This window comes from Polypterus senegalus, chromosome 5, assembly GCF_016835505.1.
Source record: "Polypterus senegalus isolate Bchr_013 chromosome 5, ASM1683550v1, whole genome shotgun sequence".
Taxonomy (NCBI): domain Eukaryota; kingdom Metazoa; phylum Chordata; class Cladistia; order Polypteriformes; family Polypteridae; genus Polypterus; species Polypterus senegalus.
The window spans coordinates 199,764,147-199,791,868 of record NC_053158.1 but is presented as its reverse complement, the minus strand read 5'-3'; the positions used below and the strand labels follow the sequence as shown (position 1 = coordinate 199,791,868).

The 27,722-nt window shown below is 40.1% G+C and overlaps 1 long non-coding RNA gene across 3 annotated transcripts in view; it reads right to left on the bottom strand.

Moving 5' to 3' along the window:
- LOC120529803 overlaps window positions 1–20,016 on the bottom strand; it is a 104,534-nt gene extending 84,518 nt beyond the window's left edge. The window contains exon 1 of one of the 3 annotated variants that reach the window (XR_005633808.1): window positions 19,840–20,016. This is a non-coding gene — a long non-coding RNA (uncharacterized LOC120529803). The remainder of the gene's footprint in view (window positions 1–19,839) is intronic. The other 2 variants (XR_005633807.1, XR_005633806.1) reach the window with 2 other exon arrangements.
- Window positions 20,017–27,722: the final 7,706 nt, after the last annotated feature.

Genomic DNA, 27,722 nt, shown 5'->3' with positions numbered 1-27,722 from the left:
AAAAGAACATATAAAAAAAACTGTGAAACTTAACAAACATGTTTACACGAGAAGAACATTTTTTCAACAAGTTTATTACTTCAGACCCTGGAAAATAATAAATATAAATTATTTTTATCTGGCCAAAAGACCTTGTATGATGTGGTGCCTTGTATTGGCCTTGGTACAAGGGCAAGCAAAGAGTGATATTTATTTATGTTAACTTGCCCATGAAACTTACCAACAAAGGCAATGAGAAATAAACAAGGACAAACACAACATAAATACGTTCTAACTGGCCCACTTGGACATTGTCATTGCAGTTAGCACTGACTTCCAGTTTTCCAGCCTATAACTGCCTGTGTGGAGTTTTTGCCCATGTTACATTTTCAATGAATATTCTTTTAACTTGTATGTTTAAAGGTGCCAATGTTAAGTTCCTTGTCAACAACTATGTCAAGAACATGGATGAATAGAGAGATAATTTGACCTACCTACATGAAGATCTTTTTGGGTTATCAAATTCTCTGTGGTATTCTTACAGATATATTCTATTGTCTACACCCAAAGTGCACTAAACTCTGAAGCTATTTAATCACTACTGTATCAATGCTTCAATCAGTGCTATAGCTATAATCAGAGCTGTTGGTGAGCATGTTTATAATGTTTTAGTAACTGAAGTTTAAGGACTTTGAAAAGAAACTGGAGATCTTCTTTCGACTGCTCCCATTAGGTGTCGCCACAGCGGATCACCTTCTCCCATATCTTTCTGTCCTTGTCATCTTGATCTGTCACACCCATCACTTGCATGTTTTCTCTCACCACATCCATAAACCTTCTCTTAGGCCTTCCTGTTTTTCTCTTACCTGGCAGCTCTATCCTTAGCATCCTGCTCCCAATATAGTCAGCATCTCTCCTCTGCACATGTCAAAACCAACGCAATCTCGCCTCTCTGACTTTGACTCCCAACCGTCCAACCTAAGCTCACCCTCTAATGTCCTAATTTCTAATCCTGTCCATCCTCATCACACCCAATGCAATCTTTAACTCTGCCACCTCCAGCTCTGTCTCCTGCTTTCTGCTCAGTGCCACCGTCTCCAGGCAATATAACATAGCTGGAATCACTACCGTCCTGTAGACATTTCCTTTCACTCTTGCTGATACCCGTCTGCCACAAATTACTCCCTACACTCTTCTCCACCCATTCCACCCTGCCTGCACTCTCTTTTTCACCTCTCTTCCACAATCCCTATTACTCTGTATGAAAAGAAACTGGAGATATGAAGAGAATTAAAAGAAAGTGACATTAGGGTGTTTCAGTCATTTTTTATAAATTCAGACCCTGGAAAATAATAAATATGAATCATTTTTATATGCCCCAGAAGACCTTTTATGATATAGTGCTTTTTATGGAGCCCTTGTAAGTACTAAACTATTTTGAGAAGCAACAGCATTTTTTGCTTCATTTGAATGCAGGTGCACAGTAGTTTCTTCGCAATTAGGGGAAAAAATGTGACCCCTGTCCCCACACATTTCCATTTTGAGGCTCAAAAATTACATTCTGGTTACAAGATGAACTTCAACCTTGATCAGGTTGAAAAAGGATCGCCTAGACTTATGTGAAAGTTATATTTGGTTATACCAACTGCCACACACATCCACCCATCCATCACCCAACCCGCTATATCCTAACATAGGGTCACGGTCAACACAGGGCAAAAGGCAGGAAACAAACCCTGGGCAGGGCACCAGTCCACCGCAGGGTGCACACACACAAACACACTCACAAACTAGGGACAATTTAGGATCGCCAATGCACCTAACTTGCATTTCTTTGGACTGTGGGAGAAAACCGGAGCACACGGAGGAAAATCACGGAGACAGAGGGAGAACATGCAAACTCCACGCAGGAAGGACCCGGGAAGTGAACCCAGGTCTCCTAACTGCGAGGCAACAGTGCTACCGCTGCGCCACCATGCTGCCCTGCCACACACATGCGATTGGGAAACAGTTTACAGGCTCAAATAAGTGTATGTACCCACTGGATCAGGGGTTGGCGCTGGTTCTCCTCTGTTCCTGCAGAACAACTGATGAATCCTCAATCTAACAGTCACTTCCTGTCCTCCGACAACAACCTCAACATCACTTCCAGTCCCAGTCGTCAAGAACCTGCCTCCTCCTGATGTCACGTCTGGTTTCAGAACGCCATTTGCCTCCCGCTAACCTTATATATCACCTCCATTTTTGTTGTTCTCAGTTCTGTTTGGGACTCCAGTCAGTAAAAACCTCATTGTATTTCATACACTCTACCATATACAAGGTGGATCCCCAAACCTTTGACATTGTTCTTGTGTTTATTTTACAGACCAAAGGAAAATGTAATCACTCTGAAGAAAATAAAACACTAAATTATCATTTTTATGCTGTCCTCATCTGGAAAAAAAAAAGGGCCTCTCTCTCAAGGGGACTTTTTAAATAAACAAAAAATATTTCTGAGCTCTGGAATGTGTGTGTTATTTATATGCCCAGCTTCATCAAAATCATAAATTTTTATCCAAAATATCATTTGAATTAAAATGGAATAACCCAAAGTTTATTATTTTACAGCCTGTGCAGATCTGCTAGAGAAGTGGAAATTCTAGGTGAATACAGTGATCCCTCGCTATATCGCGCTTCGACTTTCGCGGCTTCACTCCATCGCGGATTTTAAATGTAAGCATATCTAAATATTTATCACGGATTTTTCACTGATTCGCGGATATCTGCGGACAATGGGTCTTTTAATTTAAAGTATATGCCTTCCTCAGTTTGTTTGCCCAGTTGATTTCATACATGGGACGCTATTGGCAGATGGCTTAGAAGCTACCCAATCAGAGCAGGTATTACATATTAAATAAAACTCCTCAATGATATACGATGTGCTTCCCGAGCGGTGCCTGATTGTGGTCTCTCTCACTCTCTCTGACATGCTCTGCTCCTGACGGAGGGGGTGTGAGCAGAGGGGCTGTTTGCCTAGAAGATACCGACACTACTCTAAAAAATGCTGAAAGATTACCTTCACTTTGCTCCCTTCTTTGCGGCTGCTTTATCTCGGTGCGCATACTTAAAAGTCCAACAGCACGTATTGATTTTTTGATTTTTTGCTTTTCTGTCACGCTCTCTCTGACATTCTCTGCTGCTGACGGCGCTCCTTTGAAGAGAAGATATGTTTGCATTCTTTTAATTGTGAGAAAGAACTGTCATCTCTGTCTTGTCATGTAGCACAGTTTAAACTTTTGACTAAAGGGTGTTATTTCATGCCTAGAGGGCTCTAATAATGTTAACAGTGTGGGAGAGTTTATAAGGGCTTAAAATATAGAAAAATAACCATACAAACATATGGTTTCTACTTCGCAGATTTTCACCTATCAAGGGGGATTCTGTAACGCAACCCCCGCGATCGAGGAGGGATTACTGTACTGAACAGTCTAGGTGGGACCAACTTGCATAGCCCAATCATTTCACAAGTCTTTAGTGGCTTATTTTAAAATATTTGCATGTGTATATCAGTTTCCTTGGGTAGGAAAATTAATCAGTGGTGGTAAATACACAATTCATCAGCATAATTTGTAAAAAGCATTAAATAAAAATGGTGTGATCTAAATTATAAGCACCAATATTTACCTCAAGGTCACATTATATGCAACCATATGCAACACAGGCTCTATGCACAGAACTGCATGCATTACAGTGGTGACTACAAAGTCATGAGAGTTTTGGCAAGGGAATTATTAAGACTAAAAGATTTAAGCCTATACCTACCTTATTAGTACTGTTCTGTTGTCTTGTTAACTCAAACAAACACACACCATACTGTACAAAAAATAAATGGCACAATACTATTTTTTAAGTCAAATTTTATTTTTAGAAAAGCAATTCTTTTCATAATCCATTCATATTTGTATAACGTATGCATTAGAACAGGGGTAGTAACCCAACTCTGATCCTGGAGGACCACAGTAGCTACAGGTTTCCATTCTAATCACTTCTTTAATTAGTGACCAGTTTTTGCCACTAATTAACTTATTAGATTGATTTGCTAGTTAAGACTCAGACCCTTTAAAATCAGGGGAGAGCAACATCAGTCCTAAAGGGCTACAGTAGCTGCAGATTTTTGTTCCAACCCAATTGCTTCATGAGAAGTCATTTACTACTAATGAAGCATGTATTGCTCATCTGATGTTTTTCTGCTTCATTTTAGTAGTCTTGCTTGTTAAGATTTTGAACTCTTATTTGTTTATTTTAATCTACACAGCTGCATTCACCCTTTTTAATTTCTCATTATTAGCAATAAGATGCAAATGACAAAGGAACAAGTAGTTCTCCAACTAGTTTCCATTTACACCTGTGTGGATTCATTGCACACTATTTGGTTTGATGAAGTGTTCAGAAGAAAACAACTGAGAAATTACCCACCCATTTCAGGCTTTAAATCATCAGGATGATATCCTTAGAACGAAAGAAAAATTCTATGATTTAAGAATGACCTGACATTGAAGTTAAAACAATAGCAAGTCATGATATTAAATAAGACTGATTACTGGAAAGGATTGTTTTCTAACAGGCTGGAACAAAAACCTGCAGGCACTGTGGCCCACCAGGAACAACGCTGATCACCCTTGCTTTAGAGTCTAGTTAAAGTGCAACTCATGTACGTTAACTGGCCAAACATGGAAGAGTCTTGCGTCATATTTTTGCTAAGATTCCTTTAAAACTAACTCTCATAAGTAAAAATTTTACTGTAGCAATTCCGCAAATTTCATAAATACTGCTCATAGTTCTTGTATGCTGCATGTAACATTTGTTTGCAAAAGAATAATGCTTCTGTATGGTTTTACAGTGGATTCAATCTTCATGTTTTGTGGAAGACATTTAATTTCCTTCTCTGGATTTGTATTATTTCAAATAAGATCGCATGTTGTTCTCAAAAATGTAACAGGCTCTTGCTCTCAAAATATGGATAACATTCACCGGTTTCCTCTTAATAGTAACACTGATTGAAATCTTACAAATGCTATTCTTAAATTGTTTTATGGGAAGGAAAAAAAAAAAAAAAAAACCACTGAATATCTCAAAATGCCACCTGGACAAAAAATATGCTTTTTAGTAGTCAACTCTCCAGAAATTATTCATACTACTTAAGAATTCATACACCGCATTGCTTACACGAGGATTCTGAGATTTTAACTTGCCTTAGCTTTGGTTTTACTGCACAAACATTAGTTGAAATGTGAATTAAAAAATTCTTAAACTGGACTGCTGTTGATACAACAAAGGCAGATGAATAAGAGCACTGACACTGCATAGAAGAAAGATGTGGCAATTCTAACTAAGCTGCATTATTACAACATGGTTCAAGACAAAACAAGACAAAAGAATTTATTTTGAATTTCAAAATCACTGACAGAGTCACATCCCTATCAACACTTGAGAATTAGTAGAAAAATATTTATCAGTTTCAGATTACATATCTTAACCTATGAAGGAGTAACACTGCTAGATTCATAAAGGGAGAGGGAGAGGAAAAGAAAAAAACAACAGCTCAATAGCTGCTTTATTTTCTAAATCTTCTTTATGTTTGTGAGTAAATGTGGAAGGAATTTGAGAATACACCCAAACTTTCGTTGTGCAGTACAGCATCATTTCTTTTGATTTAACTTGAAATATAAAAACATACAAAGCACTACCTCGGTCTTAGCGAGGCATATGGCATATTATATGATTTTTTTTTCAAATCAGAGAATGAACTGCACCTATCTTGGTCTGGCAGAAGGCTTTGCAATTGTTTGAAAATTGAATAATATTTGTCTTTTGCAAGGCACACATGCCATAGATGGGTAGAATATCCATACTCTAAAATGTCTTTTAAAGTCATACTTTTGTACTATGTATATTTATATTGGTATACTGCTATATTACAGGTGCTGGTCATAAAATTAGAATGTCATGACAAAGTTGATTTATTTCAGTAATTCCATTCAAAAAGTAAAACTTGTATATTAGATTCATTCATTACACACAGACTGATGTATTTCAAATGTTTATTTCTTTTAATTTTGATGATTATAACTGACAACTAATGAAAGTCCCAAATTCAGTACCTCGGAAAATTAGAATATCAATTAAGACCAATGCAAAAAAAGGATTTTTAGAAATGTTGGCCAACTGAAAGGTATGAACATGAAAAGTATGAGCATGTACAGCACTCAATATTTAGTTGGGGCTCCTTTGGCCTGGATTACTGCAGCAATGCGGCGTGGCATGGAGTCGATCAGTCTGTGGCACTGCTCAGGTGTTATGAGAGCCCATGTTGCTCTGATAGTGGCCTTCAGCTCTTCTGAATTGTTGGGTCTGGCGTATTGCATCTTCCTCTTCACAATACCCCATAGATTTTCTATGGGGTTAAGGTCAGGGGAGTTTGCTGGCCAATCAAGAACAGGGATACCATGGTCCTTAAACCAGGTACTGGTAGCTTTGGCACTGTGTGCAGGTGCCAGGTCCTGTTGGAAAATGAAATCTGCATCTCCATAAAGTTTGTCAGCAGCAGGAAGCATGAAGTGCTCTAAAACTTCCTGGTAGACGGCTGCTTGACCTTGGACCTCAGAAAACACAATGGACCAACACCAGCAGATGACATGGCACCCCAAACCATCACTGACTGTGGAAACTTTACACTGGACCTCAAGCAACGTGGATTCTGTGCCTCTCCTCTCTTCCTCCAGACTCTGGGACCTTGATTTCCAAAGGAAATGCAAAATTTACTTTCATCAGAGAACATAACTTTGGACCACTCAGCAGCAGTCCAGTCGAGACGCTTCTGACACTGTCTCTTGTTCAAGAGTGGCTTGACACAAGGAATGCAACAGCTGAAACCCACGTCTTGCATACGTCTGTGCGTGGTGGTTCTTGAAGCACTGACTCCAGCTGCAGTCCACTCTTTGTGAATCTCCCCCACAGTTTTGAATGGGTTTTGTTTCACAGTCCTCTCCAGGGTGTGGTTATCCCTATTGCTTGTACACTTTTTTCTACCACATCTTGTCCTTCCCTTCGCCTCTCTATTAATGTGCTTGGACACAGAGCTCTGTGAACAGCCAGCCTCTTTAGCAATGACCTTTTGTGTCTTGCCCTCCTTGTGCAAGGTGTCAATGGTCGTCTTTTGGACAACTGTCAAGTCAGCAGTCTTCCCCATGATTGTGTAGCCTACAGAACTAGACTGAGAGACCATTTAAAGGCTTTTGCAGGTGTTTTGAGTTAATTAGCTGATTAGAGTGTGTGCACCAGGTGTCTTCAATATTGAACCTTTTCACAATATTCAAATTTTCTGAGATACTGAATTTGGGTCTTTCATTAGTTGTCAGTTATAATCATCAAAATTAAAAGAAATAAACATTTGAAATACATCAGTCTGTGTGTAATGAATGAATCTAATATACATGTTTCATTTTTTGAATGGAATTACTGAAATAAATCAAATTTGTCAGGATATTCTAATTTTATGACCGGCACCTGTATATTTATGTCACTTTCTTTGATCATCTTTTTACTATGACAAAAAGCACAAACATGAATTATAATGTTTAACGATAAAAATAGGGTAAACAAGAACTAAGTTAAAAATTTCAGACATTTTATCATGGAACTGCCATCAAAGTAAAAAAGAACTAAAAGCTAAATACAATTTTTGGCATTTTTCAGAGTTCATTATACAAGGAAAATACTATAATTACAAATATAACATACTATATACTACATATAATAATCAAACAATATTCTCCTTAGGAATTTTCTGATTCATAGCAGAGTTTATGCTTGGTTCCTTCAATTACAGCAAGTATTCCAGTTCTTAAAGCAGCACAACATTCCCACACCATCACATCAATAATACGTTTAACTGTTGGAATGATGTTTATACTGTGGGAGTGCTATGTTTCGTAGTTTTCTTTTGCATAAATTATATGTTCAAATATGGCATAAACTGCATTACTGGCCATTTTATTTTCATTTTGAGTCTGTTATTTTGTTTAACGGATGAATTAAGCATACCGATTGGATATTCAATGTATAACACATTATTGTTGCATTAACAATTATAAATACGTTGTCCTGGTAAACTTTCAATCAGTTAAGATTTTTTGAGGAAGTAGAATATACAATCATACTACTTTGTGAGCATAGGTTAGTAACAGGATAATAAAATATCAACTAATGAAATATAAGTCTGTTATTGTAGTGTTTGTTGGGATTGAAAATGAAAGTAAAGTTTCAATGGGTATTTGAAATGGCTCAGTTTACCCCAAAAATCAGCAACCTCCTAAGAATTTCAACTGGTCCTTTGCAAATTATTTCCTGGAGACAGCAGTGTAAAGTATCTATCTATACCACAGAGAAAGAAGGATTCAAAAAGCTGTTAAGAACACTGGATCCCTAGCCACAAATACAATACTTGTTATGATGGTGGATGTTATAAAATGAGTACCTGCACAGATCATATGCGCTGTTACAGACAAGAAAATTATGTACATGCATCTGTACATGTACTATGATCTGTCAGCCCAAGTTCACAGACTCTTCTGCATCACTACTCTCTAATAAAACTCACTTTCTTAGTGTCTTGCTGACTGTGAATTTTAGACTCTGACTTTATTTGAGGCAAGGCCAGTAGTTATTTAGGTTCTTTTGAGATTTCACAGACAGGTTGTGTCTGTTTTGGCTGACCAACAATTCCTGGAAAGATCCACTACTTTTCCAAATGTTTCCCATTTGGAAATTACAGTATGGCCCTCACCATGGTCTGCTGGTTTCTAAGAGTCTTTAAAACAGCTCTGCTGCCCTTACAAGTTTACATGCACCTTTTTTCTCACCTTTACAGGAATTTCCTTTAAATCGTGCCATTATGTGCTTGATGAATCTTTGTGCTGAGAACTTAATGCTAATGGTATGGGCCAGAATAAATAAGATTTACGTTAGGGAGGGCTGGTTATAATTATTACCTTTAACTGGGCTGACCTACTAGGGGATAAGGGAAGGTATAAGCATGGTGAAGCTCCTCCTGCCTGGGACCAGTACACTTGAAATATGTGTTAGAATAGGTGTTGGCCAGAGTTTTACTTGAGTTGTTATGGCTTCGTCTAACTACTTTCTAGGATGTAGTTTTCTTATAGAGAAGAGTTGCTTGCTCTCTGCATACAAGATGAATTGTCTGCCCCAACAGGCACAATGAAAACACCCTAGAGACCTGTTCATGACTGAGGGAAAAGGCGGCTGCATGATTGACCAACTTGTGATGCTGATGCCAAATCCCCTATTCTGTGCATTAGAAAGTAATTCAAAGAATAAACCTGTATGTACGTGAGGCTCGTCCACAGGGTTTATGGGCTTATTCTCAAACAACAGGCTCAGCACATTAACAATTTAAAAAGGAACTATATAAAGCAGATACAGGTCCACATCAAAAGGGAGCAGTTGTGATGGTATCCATTTACTGAGGATTTTGACAGTTCTTTTCAACAGGAAGACTACTGGGCTGAGCCTGCAGAGAGGATACTACACACATTCAGGACGGATCGCCTCCAACTGCTATCTTGGAACTACTATCCCATAGTAATTGTAATTATTGAAAAGGAAGTTTGGCTTTTTGAATTTAACTTATTGTCAATAGACATTCCTTTGGGACATAAAAACTTTCAATGATATGGAAGTTGGTTTTTGACTTCATGATGCAGAAATGGCCAATTAGTTCAGATTTTTTGAGAGTTTATTAGTAAGTGCATGAAATGGTTAAAATACTGCTGAAATCACTGTTCTACACTGCTTAAAAACAAGCAGTTTAAATCAAACAAGTACACATTTTAAAGTGGAAACAGAAAATACAAGAAGTTTCAATATTATTCAAAATTAGTTTAAACTAATTTAATTGTGAATAAGTTAAATGAACTAAACAGAAAATACTTTATAAAAATAGTCAAAAATCATAAATAAAGTTGTTAAATAAGGATCTCAGTACAGAAGACATAGCCAGGTAAAACAGATCATTCCAGAAATGTGATGTCATTTTAAAAAAAATATATGAATGATTCCACTAATGGTGCTTCACAAACAGACCAAAGGAGAGAGTTCCAGAAAGTGGGAGAACAAAGCTGTGGCATAGTTTTCACTAAGAGCTGCTTAAACAGTCTTTGAGAAGGTATGTATTACACTTTGCATGTATTTCCTTAAATAGAAGTGCATAGTGAAGTGGTTGTGACAAGTATATCTGCAATTAAGTTTATGTATATTATAGAGCCTCTTGCCTTTACAGTACAAGCATTTTTTTGCATTTAATGTGACTAGAGTTCAGGTTAGTTAAGATAATTTCTAAAGCAGGCATCTACATACTGTATGTATGAATTAATTTCTCTGTATCAGAAAAGTCTGGGGGTTGGTGGCAGAATTGGTACTCCAGCCACCATAAAAAAACGTCACATTGTTCCATTCAATCTGAACTAGTGTGGTTCTGAGGTGTCACCCATTGCATGGCTGCACTCAGGTCCTAATATGGATTCTGGGTTGGTTTGTCATGTGGTGGGGGCGGCAATGCGCTGTATCAGTGTGTGCTCCTAACTTAACTTAACCTATCAGCAATAAAGGCATTGGGTTCATCAATAAAATGATTTGACATGCATCCTTTCTCCATAAGTCATCACAATATATATTCTTTGTTTTACGATTTATGTAAAAACCAAAAGGTTGTCCTCAAAAAATCTCAGTTGTCTAGCTGGTTGGTACAATTTAGGCACAAAGAAACAAGAAACCTGGTTTGATAAATGTAGCAGCTTTGTAAGTCAGTTGGACTATTTTTAATATAATAACACACTGTGAAGAAAAGCAGGATAGCAGAAGAGTGACTGTGATGTACTCATTACATACGGTACATAAATTATACACACACATACATATTATGTATATATTGATACTTGTAGCAGTGAAACCATCGGAACGCGAGTTGGAGTAACGCAGTTACAAGGCGATGAAGGTGTGACAAAGCATTTCTGTATCAGATGAGGAGAGAAAGGATTGGGTTTTCATAATTTTATAAAAGTGCTTGAAAGACGTCTTAATTGTTGAGACTTTCGGAACACATAGTGCTTTAAAAAATAACACGAAGGGTAGGGAAAACCAGATGATAGGGAAAGTTTGAAACTGAAGTCGACAGCCTAGATCAGGGGTCCTCAACCCGGTTGCTTAATTAGGAACCAATCCTTGCCAATAATTTAATTTCATGGCTTGTTAGTGCAGGGCAGCACGGTGGCGCAGTGTTAGCGTTGCTGCCTCGCAGTTAGGAGACCCGGGTTCGCTTCCCGGGTCCTCCCTGCGTGGAGTTTGCATGTTCTCCCCGTGTCTGCGTGGATTTCCTCCGGGCGCTCCGGTTTCCTCCCACAATCCAAAGACATGCCGGTTAGGTGGATTGGCGATTCTAAATTGGCCCTAGTGTGTGCTTGGTGTGTGGGTGTGTTTGTGTGTGTCCTGCGGTGGGTTGGCAACCTGCCCAGGATTGGTTCCTGCCTTGTGCCCTGTGTTGGCTGGGATTGGCTCCAGCAGACCCCCGTGACCCTATTCGGATTCAGCGGGTTAGAAAATGGATGGATGGATGGATGGATGGATGGCTTGTTAGTGCTTTAACTCTGCTACGTCAGGTAATTCTCATATCCTGGCTTTTCTTCCCCTTTCTAAGGATATCATCCAAATAATTTGAAGGCTAAAATGGATGAGTAATTCTCAGTCCTTCACCTTTTTCTCTTCACTTTCCTTCCAAGTATTTAATTAAACCCAATAGTGCATGATGAATAAACAGGTGAAAAAGGTAACAAGATAAATGGAGAAATGCTGGTCTTTTGTCATTTGCATGTTACTGCTAATTAGGAAAAATTAAAAACCAATAATACAGCTGTTTAAGACTCAAATAAGAAATAAGGATTCAAAATCTTAATGAGCAAGACAACTAAAGTGAAGCAGAAGTGTTACTTGAGCAATATGTGCTTTTTATTAAGCAACTGGGTTGGAGCAAAAACCTGCAGCCACTGTGGCCCTCCAGGACCGTGACCGAGGACCCCTGGCCAAGATCATTAGTACTGTTTCATTTCGTGGCAGCTAAACACAAGGACACCCTACACTCTCAAAAACATCCTGTTATAAAATACTAGCTGTGTAAGCCCGTGCTGTAAAAAGCACAGGGTCCTAGAAACTATTGAAATCATCAGAAAAAATAACTGAAATGTAGAGATGTCAGGTAACTGAAAGGAACTACTCTGGGCATCTCTCTCCTAGTAGGTTTCGTTTTGCTGACATGGTTGCCTCGCTTGTGTATTAGCAGCTAAGCGAGCATCTCTTTCTTCAGAGTTTTCTTTTTCCGATATGCTCGCCTAGCTTGTGTATTAGCAGCGGGAGAAGAACTAAAAGGTATACCGTTTTGCCGATGTGCTCATCTTGCTTGTGTATTAGTGGCTAACTAGGTTTCGCTCTTTTCTTGGCGGTTTACTTTGGTGACAGAGTGGCTTTCTTTGAGCTTCATGCTGTAGCCTTGCACTTCTGGGCCGGACAAACAGACACAAACACACACACACTTTACTTCCACATGTAGACATTTATATATAAGATTAGTATTTTTCTTATTTCTAAATGCATCTATGCGATTAAAGAACATTAAAATGTCAATCCCACAAAACAAAAATAATCTCAAAACTGCATAATCCAATTTAGGGACAAGTGTGGAAGCCTATCCCAGAAGAAAAGCTGCTCTAGGCAGATTGACGGATAGATAGAACTTTACTAAGACACCAGTCTAAAGCAGGTCCCACATACTCATATCTGCTAACTCGCAAAAGGCCAATTTGGAATGATCATTAGGCCGGAGTTATACTTCACGCGACGCGACGCATGCTGCAGCGGACGCTCCCGCTACGCAAGCGTTGTATTGTTTATACTTGCTCGCGTTCTTTACGTAAATTTGGAGGAATCTACCAGGTGGCAGTGCAAGATATTATCGTGGTGAGAACATGTTCGGCTTCTCTGTTTTGTGAATTGCCTAGAACACCTATTAAATTCCGATAACACCTTACCGCAATATCTCTGAAAAGGATGTTTATTGATTAAATCCAGGGATGTATGTGTCCATTCCAGGAAGCATTGGGCACGAGTGAGAAACAGTCCCTTGACGAGGCCTCAGCTCATCGCAAAGTGAATACAAGCACTCGCATACACTAGCGTCATTTTAGCGGCACAAAATCCCCAAATCTGCATATCTTTGGAAGGAAACCGGAGCACAGTGTGGAATACCAGCAACATAACTCCCTGCGAGACAGCAGTGCTATCGCTCCGCCACCGTGACACCCCCATGTGTGTAATTATTCCCCCATGTGTGTATTTATTAACAGTATTCATTATTTAAATGAAATTATATGTAAAATGTAACATACACATTTTAATGCATTTCATCATGAAAGTGATATCAAGTATAAATCTAAAGATTCTAAATGTGCAGAGAGTTGGAATATCACACATTTAATTTGTTCTGTTTGGCGATCTTTAGCTGCTTTCCGCTGCTGAAGCAAAATGCCGACATACAGATGCATTCGTGGTGCTTTTATATTCAAGCGTTGCATATTCCCGATCGTAATGACACGATACATTTTAAAAGTCTCATATACCATCTTTTGTGCCGTCTATTTTTTATTATTTTACTTTACCTGCTGTCAGGTCCAAGAAGCTCGTAGCGATTAAAAACTGGGATGTTTACGACCGTCTGCTTTAATGATAAAGTAGACTACGAGGTTAAAGTAGAAATTTCGAGATTAAAGCCGAAATTTCCACTTTAATCACAAAGTACACGTTTTCACCGTGTCCTTTATTTTTTTCTCAGTGGCTCAAATATAACGCTATACATTATGTTGCTGTTGTTAAGTTGCAAAAATTAAAAAGTAAAAAAGACATACTGTATATAAATGACACGATACATTTTAAAAGTCTCACATACCATCTTTTGTGCCGTCTATTTTTTTTTGCAACTTCACATCGGCAACATAATGTATAGCGCTGTATTTGAGCCATTCATCAAACAGCAAAGTCGCGCATCGATCCCGAAGGATCTCCATAGAGGCTTGCTGTCACATGTAGATAGTAAACAGAGACTCTGACGTCACGTTCCGACTTTTAGCACACTGCGCCCCCCGACTTTTTGCTGGTACTGCAACTCACACACGCGTCACGTTAATTTCTGAGGACCTGCCTCAGAGGACGCGTGAAATGAACGCTGGGAACACGTGGCAGCCATGATGCGGGCGCATACGCGTTCTGAGCGTGAAGTATAAATGAGCCCTTACAGTGATCCCACACTATATCGCAGTTCAGCTATTGCGGCCCCGCTACATCACGGATTTATTCATACGATTGGTTCAGCTGGTGTCTTGCTGCTGCTGCTGGCCAGCTGTGTGTTGTGCTTGTCGCGCTTTGCATCAATCACTTAAAAGCTTGTACAGAAGCGGTCCTTTTGCTACTTTGCGTCTCTGCTGCTATGTGCATAACAGTATAAGCATGCTTGTTATTGAGAATGAATGGGAGCGGCAAGGGGCGGTTCACCACCTGCCCACCACACAGTCACCTCCACTACAGTATGCTGCCTGCAGCGTCCGCCCACCGAGAACGAACATGGTGCGGCCAAAGGCGGATAGTGAATCGCCCACCACCACCCCCATTCAAATGGCAGCCATCCAAGGCACACTACAATGCTACTCCCCGCCCCTCCGTTCACCCACAATGGCCTCCGTTTAGCCACAACCGGGTCACCAGAGAATGAACGGGGCAGCCATGTGTGGTGGGCGGGCAGTGAAACGCCCCCCTCCACTCCATCCACACCGTGTCCAGTCAGGAGCAGTAGCTGCAGTGGCATGGTGGGCGGGCAGCGAACCGCCCCATCAAGCCTCCGTCCTGCACACGAGCAATAGCTCTGGGCCCGGTGACTATGGACCATGAGTCACCGCTTGCCGGCAGGAGCCGCCCAAAGGGACATTATACTGCGCGAGCAGCGAAATCGCCCCCCTCCAGCCTACGCTTGCAGCGTCCCCAGGCCGAAGATGGCGGAGCGGCAGTTACTGAGGCGCATGCGTCGCAGCTGCGGCCCCGTTTGTAAGTTGTAGGTCCGATGCCCGTAACTTGTGGACTACCAGTATATTACACACACACACACTAGGGGGCTTCACTCACCCACCCCCAGGTTTGGTTTACTGGATATACAATTTAAAGAGATGGTTATTTTCATGGGAAATGTTGCATATGCATTATTTTCACTTTTACTTTAAAACTTTTGTAAAAATAATACTTGACCATTATTTCTGGCCCTGGGCCTGGTTAAATCTCTTTCTCACAGGACGTATAACACCGCTTGTGTTGTGAAGGGGGGGGCAGCTGAACGCACGCTAAGGAGAAGCGGTTGTATCATCTGCTGGCAAGCTGCATATTTTGCTTGTCCTTTTGCCACTTTGCGTCTGTGCCGCTCGCTTTTTTTGGGTTGGGGGTGTTTGGCTGAACGCATGCTAAGGAGTAGTAGTCAGATCATTTGCTGGCATGCTGCGTCTTCTGCTTATTGTTTGTTGTTGTTTTAAGAGCTGGGAGCACATGAAGCATGTCTTCCAAAATCATTTCAACAACTGCTAGGTTAGATGTCTGTGAACTTGTTTTAAATGTTGTCTCACGTGATGTCAAATTATATATATATATATATATATATATATATATATATATATATATATATATATGAACACACACACACACACATATACACTCACCTAAAGGATTATTAGGACCACCATACTAATACGGTGTTTGACCCCTTTCGCCTTCAGAACTGCCTTAATTGTACGTGCCATTGATTCAACAAGGTGCTGAAAGCATTCTTTAGAAATGTTGGCCCGTATTGATAGGATAGCATCTTGCAGTTGATGGAGATTTGTGGGATGCACATCCAGGGCACGAAGCTCCTGTTCCACCACATCCCAAAGATGCTCTATTGGGTTGAGATCTGGTGACTGTGGGGGCCATTTTAGTACAGTGAACTCATTGTCATGTTCAAGAAACCAATTTGAAATGATTCGAGCTTTGTGACATGGTGCATTATCCTGCTGGAAGTAGCCAGAGGATGGGTACATGGTGGTCATGAAGGGATGGACATGGTCAGAAACAATGCTCAGGTAGCCCGTGGCATTTAAGCGATGCCCAATTGGCACTAAGGGGCCTAAAGTGTGCCAAGAAAACATCCCCACACCATTACACCACCACCACCAGCCTGCACAGTGGTAACAAGGCATGATGGATCCATGTTCTCATTCTGTTTATGTCAAATTCTGACTCTACCATTTGAATGTCTCAACAGAAATCGAGACTCATCAGACCAGGCAACATTTTTCCAGTCTTCAACTGTCCAATTTTGGTGAGCTTGTGCAAATTGTAGCCTCTTTTTCCTATTTGTAGTGGAGATGAGTGGTACCCGGTGGGGTCTTCTGCTGTTGTAGCCCATCCACCTCAAGGTTGTGTGTGTTGTGGCTTCACAAATGCTTTGCTGCATACCTCGGTTGTAACGAGTGGTTATTTCAGTCAAAGTTGCTCTTCTATCAGCTTGAATCAGTCGGCCCATTCATTCTCCTCTGACCTCTAGCATCAACAAGGCATTGTCGCCCACAGGACTGCCGCATACTGGATGTTTTTCCCTTTTCACACCATTCTTTGTAAACCCTATAAATGGTTGTGCATGAAAATCCCAGTAACTGAGCAGATTGTGAAATACTCAGACCGGCCCGTCTGGCACCAACAACCATGTCACGCTCAAAATTGCTTAAATCCCCTTTCTTTGCCATTCTGACATTCAGTTTGGAGTTCAGGAGATTGTCTTGACCAGGAACACACCCCTAAATGCATTGAAGCAACTGCCATGTGATTGGTTGATTAGATAATTGCATTAATGAGAAATTGAACAGGTGTTCCTAATAATCCTTTAGGTGAGTGTATTTACATAATATATACGACCACACACATTATACACTGTTACATAACAGCTTCATCAATGTCATTACGGATCAACTAATCATTTTCTTTAGTAAGTGAGTGTCTCATTCACACTGCTGATAAAGTCCAGCTCCCACACTAGTAAAGCTTCCTAGACTTTTTTAATCCAACTTTTCTTCACCACTTTATGACCTGCGTCTTGCTCAGATAACATACATCTTTGAGAGGTGGACTCTACAAGTCAAGATTGCATCCTATGTTCTCCCGAGATGGAAATTCACTTTTCAATTGGTTGACCAAAACTCAACAAACCGATCCACCACAAATGCTCAAGACTGGCAGCTGCCAACACTGCTCATACCACTGCATGATGCCACTGTAATAGATTTCCCCTCCCTTCTGCTTTGATTTTACGTTTTAAGAAGACGGCAGATTATTTGGACTCTGACCTCTGTGCCAACAGCAGATCATTTTGTTAGTGCCTGCTACTATATATGCAGAAATACTCCCACATATCGAAGTTTCCATCCATCCATTGCTGCAAGATGATGCGACACTACACGGTGCACACAAGCACTAACAAAATTAACAGGAACTTTTTACTTTCTCGTATACAAAGTATAGGGAAAGTATTGGAAACCTCCAAAACTTCCATTTCGAGATTTTAATGAATCGCAACGTTTTAGACCTCCCCAGGTCCTAAAATACAATTTTTTGTAATTATGTCTGTGTGTCGGTGGCGCAGTGGTTGCGCTGCTGCCTCGCAGTTAGGAGACCCGGGTTCGCTTCCCGGGTCCTCCCTGCGTGGAGTTTGCATGTTTCTGTGTGGGTTTCCTCCAGGCGCTCCGGTTTCCTCCCACAATCCAAAGACATGCAGGTTAGGTGGATTGGCGTTTCTAAATTGGCCCTAGTGTGTGCTTGGTGTGTGGGTGTGTTTGTGTGTGTCCTGCGGTGGGATGGCACCCTACCCAGGATTGGTTCCTGCCTTGTACCCTGTGTTGGCTGGGATTGGCTCCAGCAGACCCCCGTGACCCTGTATTCGGATTCAGCGGGTTAGAAAATGGATGGATGGATGTCTGTGTGCCCATATGTAAACACAATAACCCGAGTACCCTTTCACTTGGTTCAACCAAATTTTGCATAAAAAAAAAAGTATTTATATCAATTTTTGGGCTATTTCCGCTAACCGGAAGTGGCACTTATTCTTTATTCATGCAGCTGCTGAGTCTGATTTATTCAACTTTACTTATAGTAATTGTTCAGTATATCATTAACTTGATTTGATGTTGATGATTCTTTAATGTACATAATATAAAAATATAATTCTTTTCTTCTGCGGTGCCCTGCCCGGGGTTTGTTTCCTGCCTTCCGCCCAGTGTTGGCTGGGATTGGCTCCGGCAGACACCCGTGACCCTGTAGTTAGGATATAGCGGGTTGGATAATGGATGGATGGATGGATAATCCTTGTCTTGCGGTTTACTCCTCAAATATCCATCCCCATATGTGAGTATATGTGCAACTCTAGGGGATTTTTTTAAAGTGGTTTGGCCGGAGCACCATTTACGTCACTTGTTCAAAGCATAAAAAGTAACACACAGCCCCAGACGTTTGTCAACAAATTGGCCTCATTACAGACAGACACAGCCTCAATTCAAAATAACACATACTTTATGGTCATAAAATAATATTACCACAGATTATTTGAAAGCTACATTTCTGTAGTTGTTTATTAATCTAGAACTTCGGACACAGTGTACTTTTAAAATGGTCTCTACTAACCTTAAGACAGACTACTGAAGCTGCATACAAACACTTCAGCAGGCAAGTTAGCTATATACATTTTTATTTGCCAATAATTGTAAATTAGAACTAGCTAATGTCAAAAATATGTTGATTTTAGGCAGTGGAATCTGTGAAACGTTGTTTATTGATTCTTTATCTTGCCTAAAGAAAGGGCCTTAGCTGCCTTGAAAGCTTGCATGTTGTAATCTGCTCATTTAGCCAATAAATGGTGTCATTCTGCTTGCCTTTTTCTTGGCCATCAAAAACAGTGTTTGTCAATTTGAGCAAATGTGTATATTAACAACATGAAGACACTCGTTCCAAAACAAATCTGCAGCCACTGTCACAATTCAGGGCCACATCTGCCTTTTCCTCTGCTATTGACAAGACAGAGAGAGAAACGTTTGCGCCTGCGCCTGACAAGATTTAGATAAATAAGTTGACAGTTGTTAGTTTCTGCTAAGATTCAGGAATATCATAACCACCTTGCTATTTTACATAAAAAACTACAATCAATGGGGTTTAAGTATTGAGGATATGGCAAATATTAGTCAAAAATATTCACCAGAACTGCACAAAAATACTCGGAAAACTTAAAATAAAATTATCTGGTTGGGAGAACGTATACGAAACGAATCAGAAAAGTGAACGCTTAGCAGTGTAGGTGGTATCAAAAACCCAAGGCCAAAAATTAATAAATGCACGCAAGGCTCCCTCGCAAGCATGAACCCTGAATATGGAGAGCAGCACCAAACTCGAACAGCTCCTTGCGTTATATTGTGTTAAGACACCGATTCTGCGCCATTTTCACACGGACAAAGTGTTCTCAACATTAAATTACCATATACTCCTAAAAAAAGAAGTTTAAATTCGACCGTGCGAGGCAAACTATTGTTCCACATCTAAAAAAAAATCTCACTCTGAAGCCTGCTCTCCTGCATTGGGGTACGCAACTTCTTGGAAAATAAATAAATAAAATAAAAGAAACGAAAATCAACATAAACGGCTTACCTTTTCCTATACCTCCGTACCCTGGTTTCCATATACAGTACCTATATTCCATTTTTTCGAAAAGAGAATTTTTAAAATCCCATTGCGAGTGGAAAGGAATTGCGTGCATCCGTTTGTTTCTTCCATGTGCTCGAAGCACGCGCTGCTTCTCTTGGCGTCAATCACAATAGTGACGTCACAGTCGCGCGGCCCGAGGCTGCTTACCGCGCGCGCACTGGAGTTAGACGGGGCGGTGCCGACTGCCGAAGTTACAGTTGCTGTTTCGTGGAGTTTACGTCCAATGGCACCTTAACACTGGAGACGAATTTTATTTGCTAATTATGATGTGAGTTTTGACTGGAAATACAACAGAAAGGTACTGTGACGTGTTTGACTTTTAACTGACAAAAAGAAAGACATTGTTTTGTTCAAAAGAAACGTTATATTACAGTTTTTCTCAATTGCTTTGGTGCATTTCTCACAACAGAATTGCAGTTCTCAAAACTGCTCGTTCAATTCCCACAACCTTTAGTCAGTTGTGCACATTATAACAGCAATTTCTGGGTGTTTTCGTCATTTTGCAATTGCTTTAGTTCACTCAGGCAGATGCTTATGTGCAATGCTCAGCTATATCATGCATCAGCGGTTGCTTGTCATGATGATCAAAATGCATTGTGTAGCCCGCTTTTGCATAGTGTTACACTCCAGACAAGCTTGTCATTTTTTCATTGTGTATGTCATTGCAGTCAAAAGTTTTCAACAAGATATCATTGGCTGTCAAGTGTATTTTATAGGTTTCTACAAAACTTTTTTTGGCCAGGCCAGCAGGGTGGGAACATCACTATGTGTGAGGCTATTTCGGACAATGGGGTCCACACTCATATTCCTCTTGTGGGGGCCATACAACACCCAACATCTGCTGACCTTCTTGAACACCCTCTACAGGGATCTCATTCCCGAAGAGGAGATTGGTCAAGAAAATGTACCACAGTATGTGATCATTTGTGATAATGTGAGTTTCCATCACTCCAACCTAATCAGACAATGGTTTGCCAAGAACCCCAGGATGCTGATGGAATTCCTACCTCCATATTCCCCATTCCTCAACCCAATTGAAGAGTTCTTCTCAGCTTGGAGGTGGAAGGTATATGAGCGTAACTCACATACACAAATGACACTGCTTGCTTCCATGGAAGCTGCGTGTGGGGATACAACAGCAGATGCCTGCAGAGGCTGGATAAGACATTCTAGGAGGTTCTTTCCACGCTGCACTGCAAAGGAAGATATCCGTTGTGATGTGGATGAGAACATGTGGCCCAATATACAGGATAAGCAGCAATTGTAGAGAGCATTTAGAGTTTCAGTATGTATATATTGTTTTCGATGTTGTAATTTTCTTTCCTTTATTTCATATGTTATGCATAAAGTATTGAAATGCATTTTTTTGCTAGACTCCAAGTGCAGTGCATGGTATGTCACCATATACAGTACCTGTGCAATCAAAAAAATATTCTTCTTGAATCAGTCTCCCGCAATCGGTGTTTTGTATTTTTATATTTCTTGCCCTTGTCATTCAGATGTTTTGTGCATCAGAAAATGTTTAGATTGTGCCAATTTTATATTGATAACATGACTTTACATTTTGGCTGCCATGTCCGTGGACGATGATTCATGGACTTGGCATTTTGATGGCACTGACATATTCAGCGATGTAAATACTTGCTTTTGAGGCATGGATTAAGGATTTTGAAGAGGTTACCTGCTTTTGCTGGTCATCCATGATGTTTTGCCATTTGCACTAAGTGTTTTGAGTAATGCACTCGCTGTTATGCAAATGTTAAGTCTGTTGTGAGAAATGCACCAAAGCAACTGAGAAAAACTGTAATACTGCTATACTATATTACTATATCCATCTCTCCATCCATTCATATTCTAATCTCGCTTAATTATATATATATATATACAGTATATATATATACAGTATATATATATATATATATACAGTATACTGTATATACATTTTGCTTGGCGTTTCTCTATATATACATCATAAACTTTTGTTGCTTCCTCGTAGAACTCCAGCATGTCAGTAAAATATGCTGACTGTTCAGTTAAACACCTGTCCTTGCTACGTGCTGCTCAATCTTATCCTTAATACTGTAATTCCTTCCATTAATTTTACTGTGGTGCACCTTACACCTACTGGCCTATAGTTGCTTGGATCTGCCCAGTCACCATTTTTATATAATGAGATGATATTTGCCACCTTCCAATCCTTCGGAATCTCCCCAGTCCCCTGTGACGTCCTCGAAATATGTGTCAAGGGTTCATGTCTGTGCTCACTAGATGGGTAAACTGTGGCCATAAAGGGATGTCCATGGTCAGTAACAATGCTCGAATAGATCTTGGCATTCAAGTGATGATTGATTGGCATTACTGTGCCAAGAAAACAAAACATTTTTTACACCATTACACTACCACCACCACCACCACCAGCCTGGACTGTTGACACAAGATAGTTTGGATGCATGGATTCATGTTGTTGGCACCAAATTCAGAACCTACCATCTGTGTTCCTCATTAGTTCCTCAGTTTTGGTAAGCCTGTTTCCACTTCAACCTCACCTTTCTGTTTTTGGCTTACTGGTGTAGAACCTGACATGGTCCTCTGCTCTTGTAGCCCATCCGCCTCATGGCTTGACATGCGGTGAATTCTGAGATTTCTGCTCCTTACAGTTGTAGAAAGTGGTTCTCTGAGTTATTCTAGCCCTTCTGTCAGCTAGTTCACGCGTTTGTTTTCAGTCGACTAGATTACTGCAAAACACTCTTCTCAGGACTACCCAAAAAAGACATCAATCGTTTGCAACTAGTGCAGAATGCAGCTGCTAGAATCCTAACTAGGAAAAGAAAATCCGAAAACATTTCTCCAGTTTTAATGTCACTACACTGGTTACCTGTGTCATTCAGAATTGACTTTAAAATTCTGCTTATGGTTTATAAAGCCTTAAATAATCTCGCCCCATCTTATATATCAGAATGTCTGACAGCCTATATTTCAAATCGTAACCTCAGATCCTCAAATGAGTGTCTCCTTAGAATTCCAAGAATAAAACTTAAAAGAAGTGGTGAGGCGGCCTTCTGCTGCTATGCACCTAAAATCTGAAATAGCCTGTCAATAGGAATTCATCAGGCTGATACAGTAGAGCACTTTAAAACACTGCTGAAAACACATTACTTTAACATGGCTTTTCTATAACTTCAATTTAATCTTAATTTAACTTAATCCCGATACTCTATATGTTCAATTCATCATAACAACTATTCATGGTGGCTCTAAAATCCGTACTGACCCCTACTCTCTTTTCTGTTTCTTTTTCCGGTTTCTTTGTGGTGGTGGCCTGCGCCACCACCACCTACTCAAAGCTTCATGATGCTCCAACAATGATGGACGGATTAAAAGGCAAAAGTCTACGTGACCATCATCATCATCAAGCCCTTCCGTGAGAACCCTAAATACAAAGAGGACTGTTTCATTTATGTTAGGTAGAATGCCCAGAGGGGACTGGGTGGTCTCATGGTCTGGAATCCCTACAGATTTTATTTTTTCTCCAGCCGTCTGGAGTTCTTTTGTTTTTTCTGTCCCCCCTGGCCATTGAACCTTACTCTTATTCGATGTTAATTATTGTTGATTTATTTTGTTTTATATTTGTGTCTTTCATTTTTTTATTCTTTAATATGTAAAGCACTTTGAGCTACTGTTTGTATGAAAATGTGCTATAGAAATAAATGTTGTTGTTGTTGTTGTTGTAGCTCAAATCAGTCTCACTGTTCTTCTTTGACCTCTCATATCAACAAAATGTTTCTGTCCACAGAACAACCACTCACTGAATTTTTTTTCTCATCATTCTGAGTAAACTTTACAGACTCAATACTTACAGAAATACTCAAACCAACCTGTCTAGCATCAACAATCACTGCCATGGTTGAAATCACTAAGATCACATTTTTCCCTATTCTGGTATTTAATGTTAGTATTAACTGAAGCTCCTGACCTGTATCTGCAGGATTTTAGGCATTGCTCTGCTGCCACATTAGATAATTGCATGGATAAGCAGGTGTATACATATTCCTAATAATGTGCTCATTGAACACATATCATTTACATAAATAGTAAAATATTTTATGTATTACAGGGAGATGGCTTAAACCTAATATACATGACACTCTTTTAATACTTGATGGAGTTAGTTAATCTTATTTTAGCAGATAGAGATGCACTACAGCATGGAAAAAAGACAGGAGGTTGTTTGATCATCTGTTTAAATAAAGAATGGTATTCATGGGTGTCAAACTCCGGGCCTGGTGGGCCACAGTGGCTACAGGTTTTCATTCTAACCCTTTTCCTAATCAAGTTTTACTGCTAATTAACTCATTTTCCCTTCATTTTAGCCCTGTTTTTAAGGATTTAGTCCTCTGAGTTGATTCTTTTCTTTATTAAATGACAGCCAAACCGAAAGGAGACGTGAAACAAGCCAACAGATGACCAGCTAAATTGGGGCTAAACTCCAACCAATTTCACTCCAACCAGTTTCTTAATGAGAAGCCAATTCTTGCTGGGAATTAAACTCATTATTTAATTATCCATAGCTTGTTGCTGCTCTCATTCTGCCACAGTAGACATTTCCAAAACTGTTGATTTTCTGTTTTAACTAAGAACACCGTCAAAATGTTTTGGTGACTTGAGAGATCAGCCTTACAGAGACAATCACCTTTCTTTATTTTCAGATATTGTGTAATGGGCACAGGTGAGCTGGTCATGTGGCAGTTTGTTTTGTGTCTCATTATTGTTTGGTTGCTAATTAAGGAAAACGAAACAACTAAGAGGCCAGAGTCAAGTTAATTAAAACTAAAGCAAAAGAAGTTAATTAACAGAAAAAAAAAACTGGTCAGTAATTAAGAAGATGGTTAAAATGAAAACCTGCAGCCACCGTGGCCCTCCAGGACTGGAGTTTGACACCTCAGGTGTAAATGGAAGCATATTACAGTTAAAATTAAAAATTGTAATTCAGGTATTGAAATCTGACCATTGGAATTCATCCATGTTATTTGTCCAAAGAAATAAGTTGCATCATCCTTATTGATGTTTCTATTCCTCCCCTGCCAATGGAGACTCAATCTATCTATCTATCTATCTTTGTCCACTGTTCTCCTAAAGGCGCTATACCGGATTGAGCGCTGTGAACTGTGCAGGCCACTTGTTGGTGTCACCATCTTCAGATGCTGTTTGTGGCCATAACAGTGGACCAGAGGTCAGGTGGGCTCCATCGTCATTTCATGTTGTACCTTTCCCTGCCAAGTGAGCTCTGGGTTTGACACTTTTAGATAGATAGATAGATAGATAGATAGATAGATAGATAGATAGATAGATATTTTATTAATCCCAAGGGGAAATTCACATACTCCAGTAGCAGCATATTGATAAAAAACAATATTAAAGAGTGATAACAATGCAGGTATAACAGACAATAACTTTGTATTATGTTAACGTTTAACCCCCCCAGGTGGAATTGAAGAGTCGCATAGTGTGGGGTCTCCTCAGTCTGTTAGTGGAGCAGGATGGTGACAGCAGTCTGTCTCTGAAGCTGCTCCTCTGTCTGGAGATGATCCTGTTCAGTGGATGCAGTGGATTCTCCATGATTGACAGGAGTCTGCTCAGTGCCCGTCGCTCTGCCACGGATGTCAAACTGTCCAGCTCCCTGCCTTCCTCACCAGTTTGTCCAGGCGTGAGGCGTCCTTCTTCTTTATGCTGCCTCCCCAGCACACCACCGCGTAGAAGAGGGCACTCACCCCAACCATCTGATAGAACCTCTGCAGCATCTTATTGTAGATGTTGAAGGACGCCAGCCTTCTAATGAAGTATAGTCGGCTCTGTCCTCTCTTGCACAGAGCATCAGTATTGGCAGTCCAGTCCAATCTCTCTTTTATTTCAGATTTCTGGTGGCTCTGCATTCCAGTCTTGATGGCTGGAATGACACCAGACTGAATTCCAATGACAGGCATGTCCCATTCACCAGCACATCCAGCTGGAGCCTGTTGTGACAACACTGGGTTCAGGTGTGAAGCATGCATTGCCTGGGTGTCAGACCACCCCTATCTGTATGTGACATGGCAGCAGACTGAAGGTAATAAGCCATTGTGAAAGAGAGATGATATAATATTTGTATTTCTGATTTCTGGCAGCTAGATGGTGTATTGACTGGACAGCACTAGTTCAGGGCTGTATCTGCAAAAAGAAAAAGGTAAAAGTCATTCCAATGCTGAAAAAACAGAAAAGAGAGCTGGAGACTCAGCATTTCACCCGTGTAACATTCAATTAACCTTTACCTTTTTCCTTTAGTGAATACTGCAGCTTCCTCACAAATCTGGCATCCTGAGTTCAAATCCAGTGTTCCTATGATGTAAAAGTGGAATTTGCCCCCTCTCTAATGTCCCTAAGGAAGCCGAACGCTCAAAGTCAGTACTTTCTGAGTTTTTTACATGGTGGCCTCCAAGGTTTCTGCTCAACACCCCAGTATAATATCCACGTATATTTACATATGTACCTAGATTTTGAAAGGAAAGTGGAGAGAAACAAACTCCATGTTGAAATTTATGAACACATTTTTAAAGAAAGTTAACTTGTATTTCTTCTTTAAACAATTGTTAATCTTTCTGTGTTTAATTGTCTGCATACAATACCATATTTTTCATATTTTGTTGTTATAACAGAAGAATAAATATTAAGCTCACCTGAATTACATTTTAACTGTCACTGTCAAAGAGGACAAAAAGGGTTCCAAGTTAATGTTAACCCTGCATGTCATTTATTGACTGGTGGTCCCTGCCTGCAGCACTAAACTGGCATCCAATGCTGCAAAGTTTTAAGCCATGCTTGGTCCCACACACGTAATCCACCAGTTGTATTTTTTAAATGAGTATTCATATCTTAATTTTCTGCTAATTTGACATCACTACTGCTGATTTGTTTTGTTATACATTGAATGTTGAAATTGAAATACAACATTTATAACAAATTACAAAATTACAATTGCAACACCCCTCAGGCTATATTGTGACACCCCAAGGTGTTACGATCCCCATTTCGGAAAGCTCAGGTCTCAAGTTCAAAAGTTGTTTGATGCAAGCATTCAAATAACAGTTAAAGTTTTCCTTCAACTACTGGAACAAACTCCAGCTGTGTGGTAGCCAGCCAGATCTACCTGTTGGACTCTTGTCGGACAGTTCCAGAGTAAGAGAAAGCCTGTGCTTGATCAAATCTGGTTACCAAGTCAGTGCTGTACATACCACATCTAGCCATTATTTTTCAACCTTCTGCACAAGGTCTGCTTCCCAACCCACCAGAGAAGTTGCATTCCACATACCAAGAACCAGTCTTCCATCACCAAGGTCTGGCATGCCTGGGTCCATTTTAGTCTTGCATGACACCTCCCTTACTTTGTGGGTGGTGAGTTATATCATAGTACCATGGAGGTTTTTTGGACTGAGCCAAACTGACCTACATGAATCACCTGACTACCAGACACTCACTAGTGAACATTATTCTTCGGCTGGCTCCAGGAATGGATCACAATATCCTTTTTATCATTTTAACTAAACTATCATGAAGACCATTTTTAATCTTTTTCTTGACTGGCCTCATCCTCTTTATTACCGGGTATACTCATGTGTAAGTTCTCCAGCGTATAAGTCAGGGCTCGATTTTACCATATAATTTCCGGTATTTTATAATGTCAGTTGTATAAGTCGAACATGGAAAACTCACGCTATTGGTCCAAGGGATTATGATATGCTAACGCCCACCTGAGAGAGTAACCATGGAGCACACGGCCTTTTCTTCTATGTATT